This window comes from Choloepus didactylus, chromosome 14 (genome assembly GCF_015220235.1).
Source record: "Choloepus didactylus isolate mChoDid1 chromosome 14, mChoDid1.pri, whole genome shotgun sequence".
In the NCBI taxonomy this organism is placed as follows: domain Eukaryota; kingdom Metazoa; phylum Chordata; class Mammalia; order Pilosa; family Megalonychidae; genus Choloepus; species Choloepus didactylus.
This window is the reverse complement of record NC_051320.1, coordinates 24,150,540-24,176,600: the sequence shown is the minus strand read 5'-3', so window position 1 is coordinate 24,176,600 and position 26,061 is coordinate 24,150,540. Positions and strand designations below refer to the sequence as shown.

At 38.3% G+C, this 26,061-nt stretch overlaps 1 pseudogene; it reads left to right on the top strand.

Moving 5' to 3' along the window:
* The first annotated feature begins 7,514 nt into the window (after window positions 1-7,514).
* LOC119508799 lies at window positions 7,515-18,677 on the top strand (annotated as a pseudogene).
* Window positions 18,678-26,061: the final 7,384 nt, after the last annotated feature.

Here is a 26,061-nt window from a genome sequence, read left to right as displayed (position 1 = left end):
AAATACTACACTGAGATCCACTCCCTGCTCTGGAGTACAGAGATGCTTTGCAAACGAATCTGCCACTCATCCTCCAAGTAACTCTAGGCAAATCATCTAACTCTGGGCATCAGTTTCTTCATATATAAAATCTATAAATAACAGCAATACCTCTGGAGGTTGTTTTGAATAGAATAAATGAAAGAATATATGTGAAAGTGCCACATATTAGCCAAGAGGGCATTACAAGTTACAAACATCTAGGTAGTTTATAGAACCATTATCACACCTAAATTTGACTCATGTTTATTACTCTTGAATGGAACCCCAATCTCCCCCTAACTTTCTTCAAGGTTAGAAGCAACAGAATCTTATCCACTCTTAGAGTATCCTATAATTCTTCTTTTTTTATAACTAATAAAATATAATGCATTATTAAAATAACAGCAAAAATTTAAAATAGTCATGGTTCTATGTGGTTATTTTAGACCAGAAAACCATTGCACGTGGTTAAACTCCAGGATTTAACTACCTTCTCTTTACTTCTCAGAAACTGAGCTCCTCATCCTTAGAGCTTTTCAAGCAGAAGCTTGAGCAGAGCCTGTAGCATTTTCCTGTGAGGGTTTGGTTTGCATGGCCTTCATTTCAGGAAGCCAACGACCTGCACTCTTTCTGTTTTATGGGCTTCGTAATCAGGGCCTCTGGAACACTCTTTCTCTACACAGAAGGGGGTTGGTAGGCTTTTCCCTCATCATCCTTTCAGATTGCTCTGTTACTCAATTTTCTGGCATCTTGGATGGATTACAAGCTCTGCACTCACCTGTAAAAGGATAGACAGAATGGCCCTTTCTTTCTCTAAAACTGCTGAACACACATCAATTCTGTAGAAATTCATCACTGCAATCTACACCCTGCTAATCTCAGAGAAGACTTTAGTCTCTTTTTTCCTGTGCCTACCATTTCAGACTTTTTCCCCCATGAAAAAAGCTGGTTTTTTTTTCTTTCATTTTCTCTCTCCAAAACATAACAGAAAACTTACGGTCACATTTCGTAGAAATGTGACAACCTTAATGCAATTCTCAGCACTGTCTTCCTCTCAATGAGGAAAACTCTCTCTTGTATGAGATTAATTCATAGGAAATAAATTCTGCTAGCCACACCATCAGACTCCCAGAAATTGTACACTTTCTAGAAATGTTGTTAAAAAGTAAAAAAAAACTTTTACCCTTGAACTTTTAATACAACAGAGCAGGTTTTATGTGATGGAATAGATCCCAGTTTCCCATATAGTCACTCCAGCCACAGTTTTTGATCACTGAGGTTCTACCCTCTGTTTCCCCAAGCATTTATCAATATGGCAGGCATGTGCCGTGCTGGCTATATAAGGATGAGTAAGTTGGGGTCCTTGCCCTTGACTAACTTACTGTCTTGGTACAGTGTCTTAGTTTTCCAGGGCTGCTATGACAAATACCATACACTGGTTGGCTTAAACAACAGGAATTTATCAGCTCACGGTTTTGGAGGCTGGAAGTCCCCCAAATCAGGGTGCTGACAAGGTCATGCTATCTCCAAAGTCTGGTGACAGCAGTCTTCCATCACATGCAATTTCCATCTCCTTGAGTCTGTGCTCCTGGTTTCTGCTGACTTCTGGTTTCTGATTGTGTCCAAAACTCCTCTGCTTATGAGGACTCCAGTCAATTGTATTAAGATCCAACCCAACTCAATTTGGCCTCATCTAAATAGGATCTTCAAAGATCCTACTCATAAATGAGGCCAGACTCAACCAAAAATAACATCTTCAAAGGTCCTATTTACAACTGGGTTCACACCCACATGACTGGAGGTTAAGACTTGAACATGCCTTTTGTGGGGGACATGATTCAATCCCCAGTATACAGTTTTCAACACTGGCATCATCACACACCAGTCATGAAGTAATTTGTTACCGTCAATAGGATCATTAATGAAATACTGAAGTTACTGGATGATTTTTTTTTTGTTTGTTTGCAAATTAGGTCACATTTAAAGTTATTCCTATGGTGCATGCACTCATTCTGATTTGCTTTCTTGAGAGGGATGGAAATGGGCAGAATTACATGATACCCAGATTTTGCATGAGGGATATGTGAGCATCACCTTTCATGAGTGTCACAGAAGAAAAAGGGCTTGAGAACAGCTGGCCTGGCACATCCAGTGATGTCCTGGCCTTGCCAGTTACTAGAAGTAGGTTTAGACCTGGTGTATTGCCTCGAGGAGCTTATAACTGGCAGGATGATTTTAACACAAATCTATTAGATAACCATCTGGATAATATATTGTTAAGAACTAAATTATGAAGTTTGCACTATTAAAGGGAGAGAAAGCAGAATTCAGCAAGCCTAACTCTAGCAGTCTTGGGATGTTTTGTAGAAGTGGAGAGACTTCAAGGATGGAGAGGCTTTTATTGGACCACAGATCTCCGATGGGTAAGTCACACAGGGAAGAATGTTGGAGAGGAGTGGGTTTCCTCCAAAGTGAGACTGACAGAGACTGCTCCTGGGGTCTTCAAGAGCCTTCCCACACCTCTCACTAACCCATGCAGAGCTCCAGCTCTCATCAGGCCCAATACCAAGCCCATCCACTTCTCTTCCTTCCCATGGCCTCCATCTTAATTCAGGACCCCATTGTGGCTCACCTCCATTCCTGTAAAAGCCTCCTAATGGCTCTTCCAGCTTCCACTCTTGCCTGCCTCTAATCCATCCTCCACACAATAGCCCCCTTAATATCGAATTGACCAGGAACTCCTCTGCTTAACACCACTCAGAGTCTCCTATGGCCCCCGGGAAAAAGTCCAGACGCAGGGTACAAGACCTTTTATGATCCAGTCGCTGCTTACCTCTTCGGCCTCACTCCTTGCCCTTTCCCAGCTTGTGTCTTCCTACCCAGCCACCGAATTACTTGCCATTCTCTGAATGTACCGTATTTTCTCACACAACACTGTGCTTTTGACCAAGCTGTTCCCTCTACCTACTGTGTCTGCCCTTCTCTCAACCTCCCAGCCTTCCATCTGCCAACCTCCCACCTCTTGTCTTTGGTCCTTTAGAAATCTTGAGACTCAGCCCAGTCTGGGCTAGATGAGCCTCCTCTAGGTCCCCATGGGAGTCTAATATCCTCCGTTGGCATCATCCAGTCTCTTCAAGGCAGGGACAATGTCTTGTCCATCATCATATCATAATGCTTAGCACAGGGCCTGGCATATGTTTGTTGCATAGATGGATGGATGGATGGATGGACGGATGGGTGACAAGGAAGACAAGGCCACACTGTGGAAAAAAATGAGGCAGAAAATTTGAAACTGATTAACATAAGTAGCATGAAATCCTTATATATTCTTGAGCTGTAAAATATGATTCAAGTGGTTTCAGAAAGATGATGGAGAAGTTTTACTGAAAAGAAAGAGGATGGGTAAGGAGACCAGCTAGTAAAGCACCATTATAATTCTGGTATTGATATAATGACATTAGAAATAGGAATAGTAATAATCGTATCTAACATGTTAAGCCCTCACTGTAAGCCAGGCACTGTTTTAAGTATTTAAAATGCATTAACTCATTCTCACAATGGGAATCAAGGGAGGGGTTCTAATTTCCTAATGCTGCCAGAATGCAAAACACCAGAGATGGATTGGCTTTTATAAAAGGGGGTTTGTTTGGTTACACAGTTACAGTCTTAAGGCTATAAAGTGTCCAAGGTAACATATCAGCAATCAGGTACCTTCGCTGGAGGATGGCCAATGGGCATTCGGAAAACCTCTGTTAGCTGGGAAGGCATGTGGCTGGCGTCTACTCCAAAGTTCTGGGTTCAAAATGGCTTTCTCTCAGGATGTTCCTCTCTAGGCTGCAGTTCCTCAAAAATGTCACTCTCAGTTGTTCTTGGGGCGTTCGTCCTCTCTTAGCTTCTCCGGAGCAAAAGTCTGCTTTCAACGGCCGTCTTCAAACTGTCTCTCATCTGCAGCTACTCTCAGCTTCTGTGCATTCTTCAAAGTGTCCCTCTTGGCTGTAGCAAGCTCGCTCTTTCTGTCTGAGCTTATATAGTGCTCCAGTAAACTCGTCAAGGCCCATGCTGAATGGGAGGGGCCACACCTCCATGGAAACTATCCAATCAGAGTCATCACCCACAGTTGGGTGGGGTGCATTTCCATGGAAACACTCAAAGAATTACAATCTAATCAACACTGATACATCTGCCCACACAAGATTACATCAAAGATAATGGCGTTTTGGGGGACATAATATATTCAAACCGCCACAGGAGGCTTTCTGGAGGAAAGGGTCCTAGGCTAAGTCTAAAGTTCATACCTTCACCCCATTTTACACAGAGAGGTTAAGTAACTTACCCAAGGTCACAGAGCTGGAGGGTAGCAGAGATTACAAGTAAACTATAGAGATATTTCAGAGGGAGAAGAAACACAGCTTGATGAGAGTCTGGATATGAGAAAATAACTGGATGGGAGAATCAAAGATGATTTTCAGGTGTCTGTCCTCAAAGAAGAGCAAACTAAGAAAGTCCAGAAGGGAAGTCCATTTGTTCAAAAATGATGTGAACATTTGGGATGGGCTGACTTTCATGTAGTGAATGGACATTTCAGTGGTTAGGGCCTTTGGGCAGTTATAAACATTCACAGCAATTCCATAAAGACTTATTGAAAGCCTACAATAATGTACTTGTCTAGGCCTGTGGAGTTGCAAACCAGGATTTTATAAAGCATTGACTTAATTCTATTCTGTAGGCAAACGGGAGTCAGCTAAAGGTTTGAAACAGCAGGATGATATGGTTTTGATATACTTGGGCACAAGGCAAGGACATTGGTTAAAAGTTGAGAGGCTGTTTCAGGGGTCCAGGTAACAGATGATAAAGTCAGGGTGAATGGAAATTGAATAAGGAAGATTTATTTAGTGATCAACCTCCCAGTTATTATAGCTAGAAACATTGGAGTGATTTATTATTTGTCACTTATTGATCTGGCCCTACATGCCAGGCTCTGTGATGGGACACAGAAATGAATCACAGAGATGGATAACAGTCCCTGACCTCAAATTGCATAAAGCCTCGATTGTCTAATGAGGCAAACAGATACATATAATGATATTCCTAATAAGAGGAAAGGACATCATGGGAGCACAGTGGGGGGCACCCAACACTAATAAATTAGTGGGAATGGTCAGGGAAGTGTTCTGAGACACAGTGACCCTTGAGTTAGGTCTTACACGATGAAGAAGTCTCTATGGAAACTGATTATAATAGGTGCTTACTTAAAAAAAATGGGGGTACAAAATTAGCTGGCAATGTTGCTGTCTACTGAGAAGTGTGATCTTCAAACTATGCAAGTAGGAAAAACATTAAGAGGGCTTGAATCTCATGATACAGAGGTGAGTGAAAGAATACTTTGCTACATTAAGTGTGATCAGGTCTTCAGACCTAGACAAATTACCTCTCAGAGTACAAAAAGTGTTTGCAGTCTCACTCACAACCCAGATAGAAATCATAGAGAAATAAAAAAGAATCTGGACTTGAGGGGAAAAAAATGCCTCTCTTTTCTGAAAGGTGGACTTTAGAAATTACCAAAGAATAAACTCTAAATCTAGCCCTAGCAAAATCTTAAAATGGCCTATGGCTTGTCAATATCTAGGAAAGAAAGAGGTGATCAAGCTGATCCATAGGATCCAAATGGGTTTAGTAAGGAAAAGATATGCCCAACTAACGAGCAGTTTGGGAGTTGTCATAGATATAATATTCCAGGAATTTAGTAAGGCATTTTAAAAGCCTTTCAGAAACTTCCATGAACCCAGGGCATATTTGCATGCTCCATGATAGGTGGATTCATGAATGGTGGAATAACATTAACCATGGATAAGAATCTGCCTGGAAGGAGGTCTCCAAGGCCTTGTACCTGGCTTTGTTCTTCCCTGTAATGTTGTCAGTGACCTGACTAAAGACCAACAAGGCACATCAATCTAGGTTGCTTGATTAACACATTGGATCACAGAATAAGGATTTTAATGGGTTTTTGCCTTTTTTCCCAGACTGAGGAATAACTGAGTTCAAAATTAATAAGATGAAATTTAAGAAATGTAACTAGAAAAAAAATGCATATGTAAGTTCAAAAGGCAAATATACAAGAATTTATCATTTTGTCTTCAGAATGACCCTAGAAGATGGGCAGGATACTTTGTATTTTATAGGTGATAAAACTGAGGTTTGCTGAGTGGTGACTTCCCCAAGTCATACAGATAGAAAGTGGAAGAAGCAGGACATGGCAAGTTCCATTTCCTTCCATACCTCTAATTATTTTGGGTCTCCAATTAGATCCAAATCTATTAAAAATCCTCAAGTGGTTATGTAATCAGTTCAGACTGCCATATATCAGTGCCATAGGAAGGTAAAACCTCCTTCACTCACTCATAAATGACTGAGAACCTTTTCTGTGCCAGGCACTGTCCTGAGAACCTGGGGATGTACCAATATTCCTGCCCTCGTGGAGCTTACATTCTTGTGGGGGAGACAGAAAAGAAACAATCAAGATTACAAATAAGCAAATGCGATCGTATGTTACAAAGTGATAAGAGTTATGAGAAAAGCAAATATTAATCAGGGTAAGGGGGATTGGGGAGATTGGGTTTCTATCAGGGGCTCAGGTGGTCAGAGTGGGTCTTGTGAGAAGGTGGTATTTGAGCAAAGACTAAAAGAGGTGAAGGAGTTAGCATGAGGATATCTGGGGAAAGAACATTCCAGGGAAGGGAGTAGACCCTGCTAAGGTACTCAGGTAGGACCAGGCTGGGATGTTTGAGGACAAGCCAGGGAGTAGGTGAGACTGGTTGTATTAGTTTCCTATGGCTGCTATAACAAATCACCACAAACATAGTGGCTCAAAACAATACAGATTTATTCTCATAGTTCGGGAGACCAGAACTTAAAATGGGTCCTCAGGGGTGCATTCATTCTGTAGGCTCAGCAGGAAGAATCCATTTTCTGGTCTGTTTAGCTTCTGGTAACCACCTGCATTCCTTGCTCCTATCCTCTTCTTCACATCACCACAGTCTCTTGCTTCTGTGTTCATATCTCCCACTATTTACTCTGACTTTCCTGTGTCTGTCTTATAAAGACCCTTGTAATTTCATTGGGCTCACCAGACAATCCAGGAAAATCTTCCCATCCCTAACCTAATTGTATCTGCAAAGTCCCTTTTGCCATAGAAGGTTATGTTACCTTCTAATAGGTAGCATAACCTTTTCATGGGTTCCAGGGATTAGGGTGTGGACATCCTGGGGGAGGGAGCATTGCGCTATTCATTCTGACCACATTGGCGCCCCATGAGCAAGGGGGAAAGTAGTTGGAGATGAGGTCAGAAGGTATTGGGAACAAAACCACATAGGCCTTGAGGGCCTTTGTAAAAAGCTTGGCTTTTACTGTGAGTTCAGTGAAAGTGATTCAGAGGAGTGACCTGGCTGGACTGTTGTCTTTCAAGGTCATTCCAGCCACTATATTGAGAAGAGACCATGGGGATGCATGATAGACACAGGGAGATGAGCGAGGAGGCACCTGCAGTGATCCAGGTGAGATCCAGGTAAGAGGATCGCGGCTCATAACAGGGTGGTACCAGTGGGGGTGGTCAGATGTGCTTAGATTCTAGAGTTATTTTTAAGAGAAGAGCCAACAGAATTTTCTGACAGACTTCATATGCTGAACAAAAGAGTTGTCAAGGATGATTTTTTTTTAAATTTCAATTTTCTTGAGATTGTTCACATACCATACAGACATCCAAAGTATACAATCAGTTGTTCACGGTACCATTATATAGTTGTGCGTTCATCACCACAATTAATATTTTTTTCAATTTTTAGAACATTTTCATTACTCCAGAAAAGAAAGAAAAAATAAAAAAGAAAACTCAAGTCCTCCCATATCTCTAACCACCCCCCTCCATTATTGACTCATAGTATTGGTATAGTGCATTTGTTACTGTTGTGAAAGAATGTTAAAATACTGTTAACTGCAGTACATAGTTTGCAATAGGTACATTTTTTCCCTATGTGCCCCTTTATTATTAACTTTTAGTTATACTGTCACACAGTTGTTCTAGTTCATGAAAGGTATTTCTAACATTTGTGCAGTTAATCATGGACATTGTCCACCACAAGATTCACTGTTTTATACATTCCCATCTTTTAACCTCAACTTTCCTTCTGGTGACATACATGACTCTCTACTTTCCCTTTCCACCACATACATTCACACACCATTCATCACTGTTAGTTATTCTCTCAATAACATGCTACCGTAACCTCTGTCTATTTCCAAACATTTAAGTTCAACCTAGTTAAACATTCTGCTCATAATAAGCAACTGATCCCCATTCTTTAGCCTCACTCTATATCCTGGTAACCTATATTTCATGTCTATGAGTTTACATATTATAATTAGTTCATATCAGTGAGACTGTACAATGTTTGTCCTTTTGTGTCTGACTTATTTCACTCAATATAATGCCCTCAAGATTTCTTCATCAACCTGCTTTTTTTTAAGATGGTTTTGTTTATACACCATACATTTCATCCTAAGTAAATAGTCGATGGTTCCCTGTGTAATTACGTATTTCTGCATTCACCACCACCACCAACACCATCTATGTTAGGACATTTCCATTTCTTCCACAAAGAAAGAGGAAGAGTCAAAAAAGGTATAGAGACAAAAAAAAAAAAAAAAAAAAAAAAAAAAAAAAGAAAAAAATGACAGCTAAACAAGGCAACAAAAGAGAAGATACAATTAACATAAAGTAAAATAAAAGAGTCAGACAACATCACCAATGCCAAGAATCCCATACCCCTCCCTTATGTCCCCCTCTTATAGGCATTTGGCTTTGGTATATTGCCTTTGTTATGTTAAAGGAAGCATAATACAATGTTTCTGTTAACTATAGTCTCTAGTTTGCATTGATTGTGTTTTTTTCTCCAGTACCACCCCATTTTTAACACCTTGCAAGGTTGACATTCATTTGTTCTCCCTCATGTAAAGACATATTTGTACATTTTATCACAATTGTTGAGCACTCTAGGTTTCACTGAGTTATACAGTCCCAGTCTTTATTTTCCCTCTTTCCTTCTGGTGTCCCACATGCTCCTAACCTTCCTCTTTCAACCATACTCACAGTCGTCTTTGTTCAGTGTACTTATATTATTGTGCTACTGTCACCCAAAATTGACTCCCAGACCTCTCACTCCTGTCTTTTCCTAGCTGTCTGTAGTGCTCCCTTTAGTATTTCCTGTAGAACAGGTATCTTGTTCACAAACTGTCATTGTCTGTTTATCAGAGAATATTTTAAGCTCTCCCTCATATTTGAAGAACAGTTTTGCCAGATATAGGATTCTTCATTGGTGGTTTTTCTCTTTTAAGTACCTTAAATATATCACCCCACTTCCTTCTTGCCTCATGGTTTCTACTGAGAAATCCGCATATAGTCTTATCAAGTTTCCCTTTATGTGATGGATCGCTTTTCTCTTGCTGCTTTCAGGATTGTCTCTTTGTCTTTGACATTTGATTATTTGATTATTAAGTGTCTTGGCATAAGTCTATTCAGATCTATTCTGTTTGGGGTATGCTGTGCTTCTTGGGTCTGTAATTTTATGTTTTTCATAAGAGATGTGAAATTCTCAGTGATTATTTCCTCTATTATTGCTTCTGCCCCTTTTCCCTTCTTTTCTCCTTCTGGGACACCCATGACACATATATTCATGTGCTTCATGTTGTCATTCAATTCCTTGAGATACTGCTCATATTTTTCCATTTTTTTCCCTATCTGTTATTTTTTGTGTAGGATTTCAGGTGTCTTGTTCTCCAGTTCCTGAATGTTTTCATCTGCCTCTTAAGATCTGCTGTTGTGTGTCTCCATTATGTTTTTCATCTCTTGTGTTGTGCCTTTCACTTCCATAGATCCTGCCAGTTGTTTTTTCAAACTTCCGATTTCTACCTTATGTTTGCCCAGTGTTTTCTTTATATCCTTCATCTCTTTTGCCATATCTTCCCTAAACTCATTGAATTGGTTTTTGAATTGATTTAGCATATTTATTTGAAGATCTTTAATTAGTTGTTTCAATTCCTGTATCTCAGTTGAGGTGTAAGTTTGTTCCTTTGATTGGGCCATATCGTCATTTATCCAAGTGTGATTTGTAGTTTTCTGTTGTCTAGGCATCTGGTTTCCTTGATTATCGCAATCAGATTTTCCCAGACCAGAATGAGCTCAGGTCTCTGAATGAGGCTATATTCAGTGTCAGGTTTCCCTGAGGGTGTGTCTTAGAAGATTGATAGACTTTCCTATGAGACTTCTAGCCACTGTACTTTTCCTAACCTGCCCAGCAGGTGGTGCCTGTCAGCCTGTTGCTCCCCACTCGTGTAAAGAGATCTGGTCCCTTTAATTCTCAGCTTAAGTTGTTTCTGTTTTGACTGTTTTCCCCCAGGCCCTAGGGTCTGAGTTCTGAAGGGAGGGCAGGCACTAGAGCTGCCTCCTCTTAGGGAAGATACACCTCCTAGGGAGTTATCTTCTGCACTTGAATTACTCTTTTGTCTCTCTGACTCTGTTAACCCTACCCCCATCTGGGTCAGAGCGCTGCACACTGAAAATGGCTGAGGCTTTCTCCACTGAGCCACTCAGATTGAGAGAGAGAGAAAGGGAAAGAAAGCCTCTTTCCAGAGCCAGTCCATGGCCCCCCAGTTTCACCTAGTGGTCAGAGATAGCACCTGGTCTTCTGGGCTCCCTTTCTTGGGACACAGGCATTTTCTGGCACTCTAAGGTCAGCTGTCTCCAAAAGCCTCTGTATTTTTTTAAATTTATTTTTTTCTGTCAGCCCCACCTCCTTTCTACTGGGAGCGACCTCAGGGTACTTTTCTACTTATTAGGGGTTTTTCTATGTTTGCAGCTTGTATTCAGCAGTCTATATTTGTTAATTAAAACCCCAGTTGGAGCTAGGTTGAGCTATATTCACTTGGTCCAGGAATGCACTTTCTCCCACAATGAAGTTTTACAGCTTAGTCTGCTGTGGAGTGAGGGGGCTCCTGGAGCGTTTCTGCAGTTTTTACTTATAGCTTTTATGCTGTGATCTCAGCCATTCCACCCATTCTAGGCTGGTGTATGATGTGTGGACAGTCACAGTTGTCCCCCAGCAGTTGTTCTAGGCTATTTACTAGTTGTTCCTGGTTGTTTATTAGTTGTTCTAGAGGACTAACTAAATTCCACACCTCTCTATGCTGCCAACTTGCCCCCTCTCTGATTTTTTTTTAAATCCAAGCAACTGGAAGGATAGAAATGGTATCAACTCCAATGGAAACTTGTGTAGAAGGAGCAGGTTTGGAGGGGAGAGTAAAATGGTTCCATTCTGGATATGTTAATCTTATTGTGACTGTTAGATATGCAAGAGGAAATATAGAGTAGGGAGCTGGGTTTCATAATCTGGAGTTCAAGAAAAAAGACTGAGCTAGAAACATAAATGTGAGAATGTGGGAGTCATCTATATATAGGTGCTGTTTACAGCCATGAAACTGGATGATAACACCAAGGAGTTCAAAGTGTAGCATAAGTAAGAGAAGAAGGTCTGGAACTCTGGAGCATTCCCAAGTTAATAGGACAGGGAGAAGAAGGGCAACATTAAATGGGGACTAAAAGAAAATGATACTGCAAGTGTGGTCTTCTGGAAGACAAGTGAAAGAGTAAGTGTATTAAAGATGATGAGTTATCATGTATGACATGCACTGAGGACAGGCTTGACCAACCTGTGACAATCTGAGACAGCCTGATAACTCCGAGCAATAATAGCCAAGACATATCACCACAGATCCAGCCTGGGCCAAACCAGCTATTGTACGGCACAATATATGGGTGATACAGAGCTATATAGAATCCATAATCTGGATTCCATACCTGTCAGTCTACTGAAATCATATCCAATGGCCTTCTTTAGGTCTTATCTTATTTGGCTTCCCAGCAAGCTAGAATTTAGTTGACTGCTCCTACCTTGAAATGCTCTCTGCCTTGGCTCTACTATTCTCTCCTTGTTGGAAAATGATGGTTTGAGTAATAACTAGAGAATTTTAAGCAGAAGTATTCTGGTTTGCTAATGCTGCTGGAGTGCAAAATACCAGAAATGGATTGGCTTTTATAAAGGGGGTTTATTTGGTTACAAAGTTACAGTCCTTAAGGCCATAAAGTGTCCAAGATAAGGTATCAATAATAGGGTACCTTCACTGAAGGATGGCCATTGGCATCTGGAAAACCTCTGTTAGCTGGGAAGGCACGTGGCTGGCATCTGCTTGCTCCCATGTTGCGTTTCAAAATGGCATTCTCCAAAATGTTGCTCTTGGAGCATTTTGTTGTCTCTTAGCTGCAGCTACTCTTCAAATGTCACTATCAGTTGCTCTGATGCCCTCTGTTTGTGAGCTCCTTTTATAAGACTCTAGTGAACTAATCAAGACCCACCCTGAATTGGCAGGGCCACATTTCCATGGAAACATTCAATCAAGAGGTCGCAACACCTTAATCAAAGGTGTCACTCACATTTGGGTTGGTCACATCTCCATGGAAACACTCAATCAGAAGGTTCCAACCTAACCAACACTGTTGTAAGTGTTGTAAGCAATAAATGAGTTGATATAGATAAATCACTTAGAACAATGGTATCCAATCTTTGCTGCATTTTGGAATCACCTGAGAATCTTTAAAAATTACTGATACCTGGCTTACCCTCCTCCTGGTGCACTGATTTAATTGGTTTGGAGTATGACCTGGGCATCGGGAATCCTCAAAGCTCCCCAGGTGATTTTGATGTGCAGCAAAGTTTGGAACACATTAATTTAGAACAATGCCCAGCACATAGAAAGCATTTTCAGTATAAACTAACTTGTGGAAGATTATGGGCAGAGAGAAGGTTTGAGAAGAAGAGAAGAGGAAGAAATCAGTGTGCAACTGACAAATTATGTGTACAGCATAGTTACTGGGTGCTCATTATTTAAGCATTGTGCAGGCAAGTGCAGTTGTATCAGTTTCCTCACTTGGTACAAATCCTTGGTCCTTATGCCAAAATTAAGTAGATATTTGGTTCTGCATAGCAACTGTTGGAAAAGAGCAAAAAAAAAAAAATGTTTACAAGAATAAGGAATATCTTCAAATGGTAGGTAAAGCCAGAATTCACAAACTGTTAAGAAAGCCTATGAAAAGTCATGCTCATTCCCAATGATAAGATGTGGTGTGCTTCCCAAGAAGTTCTGAAAACTTTTCCTAATATCACGTCTGACAGAAGAATTAAGATTGTAGATAGGTTATTTTTTTCTGTAGCTGATGTAGCCCTATCCAGACTTTATTCTAACCTCCTAGAAATCTTGCAGCTGTGAGTTTAATGCTAGGTTGCATATTTCAAATACAATTCAATAAAGAAGGCCTTGCTTCGATAACAAGAGGCTCTATGAGAGTCTCTATACAACAGCTGTTCACTTTTCGTGTTGAAATTCTGGTTGGATATTTGATGCTTTCCTTTAATGCAAAAAAGCACTTAAGCACTTAAAGAAGGACTATATTGATTTTCAGTTTTGGAATCCTATGTCTGCAGAACGATTCAGAAACAGTTCAATAAATTTTGCAAGCAAGTTTTCTGCTCTAGTAAGCAGGTAAAATAAGAGATAGAAAATTGTCCTGGATAAATAAGAGTTTGCTTATGATGAAAATAGGAGTCCACATTGAAGGGATGTGAACAAAATCAGAAAGGAAATTGGCTAGGAATCCCATAAATAGGTATCAGGATGCAGAGTTTAGTAGAGGGGATCAAACGTTAGGAATTTGCGGCGGTAACTGTAAAGGAAAGACCTGGAATAAGGAAATAGAGTGAGAGAGATCCCTGATCAGAGAGAAAGGGTAGTTAAAATAAAGAACTAATCATTGGGTGATGTCATCAATATGGTGACTTAAGACATCCTCTGGAAAAGTCTTCCCTCAGAATCAGCTAATAAAAGGACAATTCCCACTTGCTTAGAACTTCGGAGGATGATAGAGATTGGAGAAGGACTCCACAAATGCTGAACTGAAGACAAAGAAGAAGCATCTACAAGAGCAGGTAGGAAATTTCTGTCCTGCACCCACCATTCTGTACCCTTCCCCCTCACTCAGTCCTGGGCTGCTTGGAGTTGTGCAGAGGCAGCACCGCCTGGGTCCTTCCTGCCATGAACACAGAATATAGAGCCGCTCAGAGCCGTGAGTTAGAACCCCTTGCATACCCAAGCACAGGAACCCAAGTCTGCAGAGGCCCTGGGTAGAACAGAAGCCACTAAGTTGTGCTGCATACAAAAGGGCCCCCATGATGGGGTGGTGGGTGTGTGGGGGGAGACCACAGCAAAACTGTTGGCAGGAGGTGCACTTAACGAAATCCAGTTTCTGTTGGCTGGACTACCTAAACTTAAAATGGACTCAAGGAACTCGAAGACAGGACAATCAAAATCACTACAGTCAGATGGCTTGATGTGCTGAGCCCTCTGTCTTGGGGCTGGCCCCTATGAAGCTGGTTGCTGTAAGGAGAGGCTAAACCTGCGTATAACTGTGCCTAAGAGTCTCCCCCAGAGTTCCTCTTTGTTGCTCAGATGTAGCCCTCTTTCTCTAACTAAGTCACCTTGGCAGGTGATCAGGCTGCCCTCCCCCGACATGGGACCTGACTCCCAGGGGTGTAAATCTCCCTGGCAACACAGGATATGACTCCTGGGGATTAATCTGGACCTGGCATTGTGGGACTGAGAACATCTTCTTGACCAAAAGGGAGATGCGAAATGAAACGAAATAAAGCTTCAGTGACTGAGAGATTTCAAATGGAGTTGAGAGGTCACTCTAGTGGACATTCTTATACACTCGATAGATAACACTTTTTAGGTTTTAATATGTTGGAATAGCTAGAAGTGAATATCTGAAACTACCAAACTCCAACCCAGTAGCCTTGACTCTTGAAGACGATTGTATAGCAATGTAGCTTACAAGGGGTGACAGTGTGATTGTGAAAACCTTGTGGATCGCACTCCCTTTATTCAGTGCATGATGGATGAGTAGAAAAATGGGGACAAAAAGTAAATGAAAAATAGGGTGGGATGGAGGGGGTGATTTGGATGTTCTTTTTTATTTTTATTTTTTATTCTTATTCTGATTCTTTCTGGTGTAAGGAAAATGTTCAAAAATAGATTGGGTTGATGAGTGCACAGCTATATGATGGTACTGTGAACAGTTGATTGTACACCATGGGTGATTGTATGGTATGTGAATATATCTCAATAAAACTGAATTAAAAAAAAAAAGCTTCCCTAGAGTTCCTTGGGGAAGTACCTGAAGATAAATAATAGGAATACTCTATAAAGGATAAAATAGGAATTCAAATATAAGGAATTTCAAATGTACTTCATATAAGTAGATTTTCAAAAGAATAAGGTAAAAAGTTATGAATAAATAGCCCACCAAATGCCTTTATAACACACCATGCTGCCTCCATGAGAGAGAAAATGACACTGCTTTGATTTTATAAAACCATAGAAGTGAGTCAGCATTTTTCAACTACGTCTCAAAAAACAATGTAATACCCTAGTTCTGATCACCAAAATAATAGTATCATACATTTAGAAAGCTATTTCAATACTTTGCTGACAAAGGGAAATAATAAAATGCACTATTATATATATATAAAAAATCACTACAGTCAGAAGAGATAGAAAAATAACGGAAAAAATTGAGCAGCATATCAGGGATTTGAGTGACAGCAAGAAGTGCAAAAACATCATATCATGCAAGTCCCAGAAGGAGAAGAGCAGGGAAAAGGAGCAGAAAGAATACATGAGGAGATAATGGTGGAAATTTTCCCAACTCTTATGAAAGACATAAATATGTATGTCCAAGAAGCACAACATACTCCAAACAGAGTAAATCCTAATAGAACTACTCTGAGACACGTACTCATCAGAATGTCAAATGCCAAAGATAAGGAGAGAATTCTGAAAGCAGCAAGAGAGAAGCTATTTGTTGCATACAAAGGATCCTCAACAAGAACAAGTGCCAGTTTCTCATCAGAAACCATGGAGATGAGAAGGCAGTGATATGATATATTTAAGGTACTGAAAGAGAAAACCTGCCAGCGAAAAATTCTTTATCTGGCAAAACTGTCCTTCAAAAATGAGGGAAAATTTAAAATATTCACAGATAAATAGAAATTGAGAGATTCATCAACTAAAGACTTGCCTTACAAGAATTTCTGAAGGGAGTTCTGCAGATTGAAAGGTAAAACCAGGAGAGAGAGGCTTGAAGTAGTGTGAATAAATGAAGATCTTCAGCAATGGTCACTAAAAGGATAAATGCAAAACCCAATAGTACTGTATCCTCAATATACAACTCTACTCTTTAATTCCAATAAGAGTCAGAATATAATTGAACAAGAAAGTTTATTTCCTGATAATGGACATACAAAATATAAAGTGGTAAAGTGGGAATTAAACATAAGGAGGGGGAAAAGAGGGATATGGGAGCAGAGAATGTGTATGCTATGGAAGCTAAGTTGGTATCTTTTCTAATTAGTAGGTTACAGATGTAGGTTGTGTAATACAAACCCCAGGGTAACCACAAAGAAAATATTGTAAAAATATACAGAAACAGAAATGAGAAAGGGGCCAGTGAGATACATACAAAAGATCAACTGTACAGAAGAGGAGGACAAAAGGAAAAGAGAGAGAGACAAAAAAAGGTATGATCTATAAAAACCGAAAGGACAAAATGACTGAAGTACTGCATTTACAGTAGTAACACTGAATGTTAATGGATTATATTCCCCAATTAAAAGACACAGAGTGGCAAATGGATGAAAAGCATGATCCAACTATAGGTTGTTTAAAAGAGACTCACCTTAGACCCAAAGATATAAATAGGTTGAAAGTGAAAGGCTATAAAAGATATTACATGCAAATAGTAAACAAAAAAGAATTGAGGTAACTATACTAATATCAGACAAAATAGACTTTAAGTCAAAAGCTGTTACATCTTGACAAAGAAGTACACTATATATAAATAAAAGGTGCATCCACCAAGAAGAAATAACAATCATAAATATTTATGCACCTAACCACAGTGCCCCAAAATACATGAGGCAAACATTGGAAAAACTGAAAGGAGAGATAGACACCTCTAAAATAATAGCTGAAACTTCAATACACCACTCTTATCAATAGATAGAACATCTAGACAGAAGATCAATAAGGAAACAGAGAAAATGAATGATATGTTAAGTGAACTAGACCCAACAGATATGTACACAACATTGCACACCAAACAGCAGGATATACATTCTTCTAATGTGGCACACAGATCAGTCTCCAAGACAGACCACATGTCACAAAACAAGTCTCAGTAATTTTAAAGAGATTGAAATTATATAAAGTATCTTCTCTGACCATAATGGAGTGAAGCTGGAAGTCAGTAACAGGCAGAGAACAGGAAAATCCACAAATATATGGAAGTTAAATAATGTAGTCTTAAACAATCAGTGGGTCAAAGAAGAAATTACAAGGGAAATCAGTAAACATCTTGAGATGTATGAAAATGAGAACACAAGATATCAAAACTTATGGGATGCAGTGAAGCAGTGCTGACAGAGAAATTTATAGCCCTAAATGCTTACATTAAAAAAGCAGAAAGAGCTGAAGTCAAAGAGCTAACTGCACACCTGGAGGATCTAGAAAAAGAACAACAAATTAAACCCAAAGCAAGGAGAAGGAGAGAAACAATGAAAATCAGAGCAGAAATATATGAAATTGAGAATAGAAAAAATAATAGAGAGCATTAACCAAACCAAAAGTTGGTTCTTTGAAAAGATCGATAAAATTCACAAATCCTTAGCTAGACTGACAAAGAAAAAAAGAAGATGCAAATAAATAAATAAAATAAAAAATGAGGGGGAGGACATTACTACTCCCCCCCACAGAAATTTTAAATGGATCAAAGTAGATACTATGAACAGGTATATGCCAACAAATAAGACAACTCAGATGAAACGGACAGATTCCCAGAAACAGGCAGACAATGTACACTGACTCTAGAAGAAATAGATCTCAACAAACCAATCCCAAGTAAAGAGATTGAGTCCATCATCAGAAACCTCCCAACAAAGCCAGCCAAGGACCAGATGACTTCACAGGTGAATTTTACAAATCATTCCAAAAAAGAATTAATACCAATCCTGCTCAAATTATTCCAAAGAATTGAATGGGTAGGAACACTATGTAACTCATTCCGTGAGGCAAACATCACCTTAGATAGCAAAGCCAGATAAAGATACTACAAGAAAAGAAAATTACAGTAAGGCTTTGGTGCCGCCACATCCCGGGCGGTGGTGGGAGTGTGAGCTGTTGGGCCCAGGGCAGCTCCAGGAGCCACGGCCTTTATCCTGTACTCGTTGCAGCAGGCGGCCCTGCTCAGTGCCGTCACCGAACTGCATGAGGAATGCTTCCTTAAGAACATTGGTTGGGGAACAGACCACAGAATTGGTGGATTCGGAGAGGAGCTGGGAATTAAATCTCAGCTAACTAACCTTATTTGATCCTTAAGAACCATAATGAGAGTGCCTCTGATAAACTCAATTGCAATTGTACTACTTTTATTATTTGGGTGAAAATGGAGACTCAGAAGAAAAGATGCAAGCAGAAGTTATTACTTCAGTCATTATTGGAATAGAGATATCTTAGCTGGCCAACCTTGCCCTTGACAAAAACGTAAAGCTGACAATAAAATAAGAGTTTGTATTTATCTGATTTTTAAAAATGTTGCACTTGTAATGAAACTTGTAGTTTCATTACAAAAATAAATCAAGATCAATAAAACAGAGGCAGTAACTATTCAAAATTGAAATACATTTAATTGCTGGCTGTTAATAATAGTCTATGCTGTGGAAAAGTTTGTTAAAAAGGTATGACTGTCATGTCTATGTTCATAGAGATTTTTCTTTCTTTCACTTCTCAGGGATGAGTTTGTTGTTGTTTTCCCAAATTTTTGACATTCCTTATGACTTTGCTATGGTGTGAGAGTGATTATCCCCCCTAGATAAAATTTAAAGGATTTTAAAAATGAATTATTACATATAAAATAATAAATAGGTAATTTTAAACTTTTTGGTTATATTTTTTTACTATATATTGTCTCAGCTATGGAAAAGTCAAATTTATAGTAACTATTGAGGCGCAGTACTCCCTGATTTCAGGGAGAATTCTAGTTTTGTAAGTCAGTCAGTCACATGATTGTATTTTTGTTTTGAGTTCTTTTTTGCATTTGTTATTTTATTGATTTGCCTGAATGATGAGACCAGACTGTGTTTTCACCAGTAGAAAATCTGTGTGGAAAAGTCTGGGCCTGTTTTACTTTGATGACTTATTTTTTTTTTAATCAGCATAAATGTAAGCCTCCAAGAGCAATCCTGAACAGTCACGATTAAACCATATTGTTAGGTTTTTTGACCAGGAAGAGAAGAGACCAAAACTCGATTGGATAAAGTTTTATTTATGCGCAGGCAGGCTGAAGCAAAAAAATGGTGACAGCCTGCAACAAAGTGGAGCATACAATTTTATGGCTTTTGGGAGGGGGATTGGGGCAAGATAGAGAAGTAAGGAGTTGACATCAGGGGATTGGTTTGCTCAGGGCAGGGTAAGGAGTTGATATCAGGGGATTGGTTTATTCAGGGTAAGATAAGGAGTTGATGTCAGGGAGGTTATTACGTTATGGAAAATTTTTGTTATTGTTCTTGCTCAGACTGCTACATTAGCTAAGAGTGGGTTTTATGTAAACAGTCACGTCCATAGTGGGAGAGCTTCCTGGAATATTTGCTAAGGGTGGGTTGTGTGGGTGTTAGGGGTGGGGAGTTTTGCCTAACACGTATTACATAAAAAGACTATGTTTATTGTGAAGGATTTATCTCTAAAAAATTATTGTATTTTCATTTCCTGGTGGAAACATTAAGGTATGTGAGTTTAATTCTCATTCTGACTGACATTAGAACATTTATGCTGGATAAGTTGTATGTTTGGTTTTGTTTTTATGTCTAAGACCATCTTGTGAGGTTATTTGCTCATCCTTTAATACAGTTTTGTGCAAAAAGATGAAATCTATGTAATACTGTTTTTGTGTGTGTGTGGAGAAATGATCAGTTTTAGTATTTTGAAAGGATGGATTGACATCTTTGTTTACAGGAGAACAACTGTAAATAAAGTTGAATTTTCAAGTCTATAAAAAAAGAAAAGAATATTACAGATCAATTCCTCATACGAATATCAATGCAAAAATCCTCAACAAAATACTTGCAAATTGAATCCAATGCCACATTAAAGAGTTGTACAGTATGATCAAGTGGGTTTTATCCCAGGCAAGCAAGGATGGTTTGACAAAAGAAAATCAACTAATATAATACACCACATTAACAAAATGAAGGGAAAGAACCACATGGTCATCTCAATTGAAGCAGAAAAGACATTCAACAGAATTCAGCATCCTTTCTTGATAAAAATTCATTGAAAAATAGGAATAGAAGGAAACTTCCTCAACATGATAAAGAGAATAAAAGAAAAACCCACAGTTAACATGATGCTAATGGAGAAGGACTGAGAGCCTTCCTTCTAAGATCTGGAACAAGATAAGGATGCCCACTGTCACCACTATTACTCAACATTGTGCTGGAAGTTCTAGCTAGAGCAATTAGGCAAGAAAAAAAAAAAAGGCATCCAAATTGGAAAGGAAGAAGTAAAACTTTCAGTACTCACAGATGACATGATCCTATATAGAGTCCCAAAAAACTATGACAAAGCTACTAGAGCTAATAAATGAGTTCAGCAAAGTGGCAGGATACAAGATCAGCAGGAAAAAAATCAGTAGTGTTTCTATACACTAGTAATGAGCAATCTGAGGAGGAAATGAAGAAAGAAATTCCACTTACATTAGTAACTAAAAGAATCAAATATCTAGAAATAAATTTAACCACGATGCAAAGGACTGATACACAGAAAATTACAAAACATCACTAAAAGAAATCAAAGAATACCTAAATAAGTGGAAGGATATTCATGTTCATAGATTGGAAGACTAAGTATTATTAAGATGTCAATTCTATCCAAAATGATTTACGGATTCAATGTAATTCCAGTCAAAATTCCAAAAGCGTACTTCACAGAATTGGAAAAGGCAATTACCAAATTTATTTGGAAGGGTAAGGGGCCCAGAATAGCCAAAAATATCTTGAAAAAGAAGAACAAAGTTGGAGAACCCATACTTCATGACCTTAAAGCTTAATACAAAGTGACAGTGGTCAAAACAGCATAGTACTGGCACAAGGATAGCTATATTGACCAATGGAATTGAATTGAGAGTTCAGAAATAGATCCTTGCAGCTATGGCCGAGTGATTTTTTGACAGGGCTGTCAAATTCACCCAACTGGGAAGGAAGTCTCTTCAACAGATGATGCTGGGAGAACTGCTTATCCATATGCAAAAGTATGGAAGAGGACCCCTATCTCACACTGTATACAAAAATTAATTCATTTTAATCAAAGACCTAAATACAAGAACCAGGACTATAAAACTCCTAGAAGAAAATGTAGGGAAGGATCCTGTGTTATAGGCAGTAATTTCTTAGACTTTATAGCCAAAGCAAAAGCAACAAAAGAAAAAAATAAAGGTAAATGGATCACATCAAAATTAAAAACCTTTTTGCATCAAAGAATTTTATCATGAAAGTGAAAAGACAACCTACACAATGGGAGAAAATATTTGGAAGCCACATATCTAATAAAGATTTAATATCCAAAGTATATAAAGAAATCCTACAACTCAACAATAAAAAGGCAAACAATTCAATTTAAAAATGGGCAAAAGACTTGAATATATTTTTCTCTGAAGAGTATATACAACTAAAAAGCATGTGAAAAGATGCTCAATGTCACTAACTATTAGGGAAATGCAAATCAAAACCATAATGAGCTACCATTTCACTTCACTAGGAGAGCTACTATTAAAAAGCGTTGGAGAGGATGTGGAGAAATAAGAACACTCACTCATTGCTGGTGGGAATGTAAAATAATGCTGCCTCTATGGAAGACAGTTTGGCAGTTCCTCAGAAAGCTAAATATAGAATTACCATATAACCCAGCAATCCCTCTACTGGGTATATACCTAAAAGAATTGAAAGCAGGGACTTGAACAGATATTTCCACCACAATGTTCATAACAGTGTTATTCACAATTGCCAAAAGTTGGAAGCAACCGTATATATATATAGATATATAATTCAGCCACAAAAAAGAAATGAAGTCCTGATATATGTGACAATATAGATGAACCCTGAAGACATTATGCTGAGTGAAATAGGCCATAGACAAAAGAACAAATATTGTATGATCTCAGTGATATGGAATGATTTGAATAAGCAAACTTGAATCTAGAATATTGGTTACTAGGGGCTGGGTTAGGGTAGGGTATGGGGATTTAAAGCTTAATTTGTACAGAATTTCTGTTTAGGTTGATTGTAAAGTTTTGGAAATGCTGGTGGTGATGGTAGCACATTATTTTGAGTATAATTAACAGCACTGAGTTATACATGTTAATGTGGTTAAAAGAGGAAATTTTAGGTTATATATATGTTACCAGAATAAAAATTTAAAGATAAAACCTAGGACCAAAAAACAGTGAACTCTATTGTAAATGATGGACTATTGTTAATAGTACAAGTATAAAAATGTTGTTTCATGAATTATAACAAATGTAATTAATTTAAGGTGTTAACTATAGTGGGTTATATGGGAAAATACACTTAAACTATGGACTATAATTAATAATACAATTTTTTTAATCTGAAAGTTTTTTAAAATTTTAATTAAAAGAATACATAACTGCAATTCAACTAATAAAAAGAAGAGGAAGCACAAATACCCAGTGTAAGAAATGACAGGAGCAAATACCCACTAAATTAAGGAAATTTTAAAATATCACACAAGACTTCTTTATACAACAATGTGAAAATAAAACATTTAAAAATCTAGATGAAGTGGGTTATTTTTTATGTAATCAAAATTCATACACATTGACTACAATGGAAAGAGGAAATTTAACTGGACTATTACAAAAGTAACAGAGAAAATTGTTAAGGAGCTCTGCTGATATTTAAAACAAGAACAAGAAAAATAGTTCCATCAGTTTGATCAGATTTTGCTTCATGTACTTTGGTTCTAATGCTAGGTGCATACATATTTAACATTGTTATATCTTTTTGGTTAATTGACACCTTTATCATTATATAATGTCCTTCCTTATCCCTAGTAATATTACTTGCTATATTTATTTGTCTAATTTTAATATTGTCAATCTAGTTTTCTTAGATCATTGTCTTTATGTAATATATTTCTTCATTCTTTTAATTTTTTTAATGCTTGTCTTTATTTTATTACTCATCTACTCATACACTGGTTAAAGGGGGTGTCAATCACAAGGTTTTTACAATCACATGGTCACAAGATGAAAGCTATATATTTATACAATCATCATCAAAGATCAAGGCTACTGGATTACAGTTCAACAATTCCATATATTTGCTTTTGGCTATTCCAATACACTAGAAACTAAAACAAAACATCCATATAATGATTCAGTAGTCATGATCATTTGCTAATTTCTCAGTCACACCTCCTCCCTCTCATTTGATCATTCTCTTAATCTTCAGGGATATCTGGGCAATGACCATTTTAACTTCTTCATGGTGGAAAGGGGTGTTGACCTTATGGGGTAGAGGAATGAAAATGGTCAGTGTTCTTGGAGAGACTGGTACCTCTAGGTTTCAGGGCTTATCTGGCATAGGAATAACTTGGAGGCCTTAAGTTTCTGAAAAATAAACTTACTAAGTAAAACTTTTATAGAGTCTTAGAGCCCAGGATATTCTTTAGGGTTTTCAGGAATAATGTTGGTTGGGGCTTGGCATCTTTTGGCAATTTGCAATATCTGGCTGAAGCGTGCTTAGGGTAACCTTCAGAATGACCTGTCAACTCTACTTGAAATCTCTTTGACACGGAAACTTTATTTTGTTTCATTTCTTTTCCCCCTTTTGTTCAAGAAGGCATTGTCAATCCCATGATGCCAGGGCCAGGCTCATCTCTGGGAGTCAAGTCCCACACTGCCAGGGAGACTTACACCCCTGGGAGTCAGGTCCCACATAGTGGGGAGGGTAGTGAGTTTATTTGCAGAGTTGGCTTAGAGAGAGGCCACATATGAGCGGCAAAAGAGGTTCTGTGGGGGTGACTCTTAGGCATAATTATAAGTAGGCTTAGCTTTGCCATTACATTTTAAATATTTGATTTTTTTGAATCTGCAGGTTTTATTGAGATATATTCACATACCATATATTCTTTTGAAAGTATACAATCATTGTCTCACAGTATCCTCAATTAGTTGTGCAATCATCATCACACTCAATTTTAGAAATTTTCATTGCTCCAAAGAGAAAAATAACAGATAGACACATGCACACAAAAACTATGGACTATAGTTAATAGTAAAATTTTAATATTCTTTCATCAGGTGTAACAAACGTATGATACTAATGCAAAGTGTCAATAATGGGGTATTTGGGAATGTTGTAATTTTTACATGATTTTTCTGTAAACCTATAACTTCTCTAATTAAAAAAAAGTGAATAATAAAAGAAGTAATCACTGGGGGAAAGAAGAGATAAGAAACAGGCAAAGAAGGGGGTCCCCAAACAAGGGAGGAAAGTAATAAGAAAGCCACTGTCATGGGAAACTTTGGGGCAGGGAAATGAAAAGAACTCATAGGGCAAGACGATGAGGGTGGTTAGTTCAGGAGCCTGGGAGAAGACAGGTCATGTTCTGATTTGAAGGAGGAAGGAAGAGCAAAATCACTGTTTTCTGCCATTGTGGGTGATTTTTCAAATTGTCATACCTAAGGCAAAATTCCTCAGACTGCTCTAGAGATTGTTAAAGGGTAATTTTCAAAACAAGGGAAAATCAGGACTCTCATACAAATATAAAATGATGAGGGAACTGGAAACGATGACACAAATGAGTCAAAAAAGAAATCAAAGAATCGCAAATATGTATGGAATAAAGGAATATTGGAATTAATTTATACATGGAAGCAAAATCGCCTTTTTTCCATAGGGGGATGTGTTGTCCTTCCATCAGATAGGAGCTATCTTCATGTCGATAGACAAGAATTGTTTGCATTGCTATAAGTTATCTATAATTTTCAGAGTTATAAAATAACCTAGTCAAAGACAAAAGTGAATATCTCTCTAGGATCACACAATCCCTACAGTTTCAGCATTTCGTTGAAAGATCTCTATTTATTGCTTTTGCTTATTTCTTTATCAAAGTCTTAAAGTTTTCCTTACAGTTCCCCCACCTATTTTGACAAAAAAAAAAAAAAACCTCAAAGAAAGATTATTCTTGATCACAGAATAAGGCTGATCACATTAGGTTGGGCTTTATTATTTACATAGGTTCAGTAAGAGTGCAAGTTTACCATAAAAGACTTCTTTAGGTTTGCTTTGCTGGAAGTTTTCATAAGGAATCTCAGACTGGACTTTTTAAATCCACTATTATCTTGATGCTAAGAAGTCAAGCCCAAGGAATTAAGAAGTTCTCTCCACCAGATTTCATCCAGAGTACCTATGCATCTGGGTGAATGCCTCTCTTTTCTAGGTCCCTAAAACCTGCCAAGTTTCCTCCACTTGCCAGAGGTGACTTTCTTTACCACCTGGTGGACTCTGTGAGCCAGGGACAGGCATTTTTCCTGGGAGGGCTTTAAAAGCATCAGTTCTATAAGGTAAATCTTAGTTCCTTAAAATAAATGGCTTTCATACCTGATTAAATGAACATCATCCTCAAAAATTGCATTCAAGGCAAGGCCTTGGCTGCATACCGTTTTTTTCCAATTATATCCAGGTAAAAGAAGGAAGATTATCATTGAATTTATACAAATGACTTTATTGCCATGAAAAGTAAGGAGAC